This window comes from Triticum dicoccoides, chromosome 5B (assembly GCF_002162155.2).
Source record: "Triticum dicoccoides isolate Atlit2015 ecotype Zavitan chromosome 5B, WEW_v2.0, whole genome shotgun sequence".
Lineage (NCBI taxonomy): Eukaryota > Viridiplantae > Streptophyta > Magnoliopsida > Poales > Poaceae > Triticum > Triticum dicoccoides.
This window is the reverse complement of record NC_041389.1, coordinates 297,377,873-297,381,242: the sequence shown is the minus strand read 5'-3', so window position 1 is coordinate 297,381,242 and position 3,370 is coordinate 297,377,873. Positions and strand designations below refer to the sequence as shown.

At 50.2% G+C, this 3,370-nt stretch overlaps 1 pseudogene; it reads left to right on the top strand.

Moving 5' to 3' along the window:
- LOC119305423 overlaps window positions 1–1,298 on the top strand; it is a 6,838-nt pseudogene extending 5,540 nt beyond the window's left edge.
- The last annotated feature ends 2,072 nt before the right edge of the window (window positions 1,299–3,370 follow it).

Below are 3,370 nucleotides of genomic sequence, written 5' to 3'. Positions count from 1 at the left end.
GGGCCAGTGCTCCTCTGAGTGTTGGTCCGAACCAGGCAGCCTGCGGGGCCACCTCGGGGAAACTTGAGGTTTGGTTTTACTCGTAGCTTGACCTATCCGAGCGTGCCCTGAGAAAGAGATATGTGCAGCTCCTATCGGGATTTGTCGGCACATTCGGGCGGTGTTGCTGGACTTGTTTTAACCTGTCGAATCATCTTGTTGTACCGAGATACCGAGTCTGATCGGTGTGTCTTGGGTGGAGGTCTATTCCTTCGTTGACCGTGAGAGCTTGTTATGGGCTAAGTTGGGACCCCCTGCGGGGATTGATCTTTCGAAAGCCGTGCCCGCGGTTATGGGCGGATGGGAATTTGTTAACGTCCGGTTGTAGATGACTTGAACTAAACTTAATTAAAATGAATCAACCGTGTGTGTTACCGTGATGGCCCCTTCTCGGCGGAGTCCGGGAAGTGGACACGGTGTTGGAGTTATGCTTGCGCAGGATGTTCCTTTAGCTTCCCGCTCGTGCTTCGCCTTCTCTTCTCGCTCTCTTTTGCGTATAAGTTAGCCACCACATATGCTAGTCGCTTGCTGCAGCTCCACATATATTTGCCTTATCCATTCCCATGAGCTTAAATAGTCTTGATCGCGTGGGTGTGAGATTGCTGAGTCCTTGTGGCTCACAGATGCTACAACTCCAGATGCAGGTCCAGGTGATTCTGCTCCAGTTGACGATTACGAGCTCAGGTGGGAGTTCGACGAGGACTCTCAACGATACTACGTGTCCTTTCCAGATGATCAGTAGTGGTGCCTAGTTGGGGTTATCGATTCAGGACCTTGTCGCATGTTGGGTTCTTTTCTATTTTGGCGCCGTAGTCGGGCCATGAGTGTTTGTTTGATGGATGTTATTTATGTACTCTGATGTGACGTGGCGAGTGTAAGCCAACTATGTTATCACCCCCTTTTATTATATATTACATGGGATGTTGTAATGATTGCCTGACTTGCGACATTGCTTTCAATGCGGTTATGCCTCTAAGTCGTGCCTCGACACGTGGGAGCTATAGCCGCATCGAGGGCGTTACAACGGCATCGCGCCCAACAAGACCAAGTACAAGAAGATCTACATCGAGATGCACTCGAGGATGTTCACCAGCAAGCACGCGTCGCAGGCCAGGCAGGACCGCCGGAGGGAGCGCAAGCGCGCGGAGGAGGCATTCAAGTTCTGGCTCGGCCTGCCCAACTCCTACTATGGCAGCGAGTGGCGGATCGGGCCCTTCGTCGGCGATGAAGGCGGCGACGACGACGACCAGCTAGAGTAGAGATCCCTCGCTCCTCCCGGAGAAGTTTTGACAATTACAAACCCGCAAAGAGATGCCAGTACATAATGTTGTTGTTGTCTCATATCGTCAACCACCATTGCATAATGGCAGTAAGGAAATTTTACCCTGTATGAATGAATCTTCCATCTCATGATGTTGCTCGCTCTATTAGATTTCAGACATAAGAAAACTTACCTTGTCAGACATAATGTCCAAACAATTTATAGCTACTAACTGAGGGTTCGGACGAAACAGAAGATATTATCTCTTTATTTACCACACAAGCATTGCTTTGTAAAGTAGGGTCTAGTATATTGTCCTTGTACACGTATTTGTATACGTATGTAATTGTAATTGTGATCCTCTATATATTGAGACGTGAGGCTGGATGTCAACCACCCACGCAAAACCCTAAACCTGTGTTTCTAACTTGGTATCAGAGCGCTATGACGGCAAGGATCAGGTTCAGGTGGCCAATGGTGCAGGTTTGTCTATTTCACACATTGGTCATTCGCGTTTACCCGGTTCATCTCTTAAACTGCACAACATCCTTCATGTTCCACACATCAGCCAGCATCTTCTCTCTGTTTATCGTCTTCTTTGTGATAATGACGTGTTTGTTGAATTTCACCGTCGTTTTTTCCTTGTTAAGGACAAAGCAACCAGGCGCGTCATCCTTCACGGTAGAAGTTACGGGAGGGTCTATCCGGTCCCCTTCGCTCGTGCGTCATCTTCATCGTCTCACCGTGCCTCCTCCGGTGTTCGAGTTTCGTCGTCGCAATGGCATCAACGTCTTGGTCATCCTACAAATAATGTGGTCACTTCCATTGTTCGGAGTCATGAACTTCCGTGTTCTAGTTCAAATAATTCATCGTTAGTTTGTGATGCATGTCAGCGTGCTAAGAGTCATCAACTACCTTATTCTACTTTGTTTCACATCACTACTGTACCTCTTGAATTAATACATTCAGATGTTTGGGGTCCCGCTCTTGCTTCGTCGGGAGGGTACAAATATTATGTTAGTTTTATTGATGACTACACGCGCTTCACCTGGATTTATTTGCTTAAACACAAGTCTGATGTTGAGCAAGTTTTCTACAACTTTCAGGCTCATGTCGAACGCCTTCTGGATTATAAAATCAAAGCCGTTCAGTCTGACTAGGGTGGTGAATACCACAAGCTCCATCGCTACTTTCAACGCACGGGCATCTCTCACCGAGTGTCATGTCCGCATACCTCTCAGCAGAACGGTATTGCCGAGCGCAAACACCGACACTTGGTCGAGACCGGTCTTGCCTTGCTTGCGCACTCCTCTCTTCCACTTCGGTTTTGGGATGAGGCTTTTCTTACGGCATGTTACCTCATCAACCGTATGCCCACTCCGGTTCTCAACAAGGACACACCTTTGTTTCGTCTGTTTCATATTCAGCCCAACTACTCTTCCCTTCGGATTTTTGGGTGTGCTTGTTGGCCTAGTCTCCGCAAGTACAATGCTCACAAACTTGAGTTTCGGTCCAAGATGTGTGTTTTCCTTGGCTATAGTCCTTTGCATAAGGGCTATAAGTGTCTTGACCGTACCTCCGGTCGGATATACATCTCTCGTGATGTTGTTTTCGACGAGACTGTGTTCCCTTACTCTCAACCCGGCGTTTCGGTTGATCCTGCTTCTCTTGAACATGCACTCACTTTTCCCTTCGATGAACCGGTTCCGGATGTCCATGTGCGCAAATATGACCTGTCCTATTTGTCATCTAACTTGTCTTTTGCAGGTGATATTGCTTTGAGTTCCCCCCAGGTACATGTTGCTGCTCCGACGCCTCCTGATGCGCCCGACGTGCATGTCCCACCGCCCGAGGCGGATGCGGCTGCCTCGCCTGATGGCGCGACCGCGGACGCGGCTGGGTCGCCACCCTCGCCCGGTGCGGCTGGGTTGCCACCCTCGCCTGGTCCGTCGCCGGAGCCGCCGCCCTCGCCTGGGCCGGTCCCGCACACCATCGTCTCTCGGCCCGTGTCGCCTCCTGCTGAGGTCCCCTCAGCCGCGACACCCTCGGCCGAGCCCTCGTCGCCGTCGT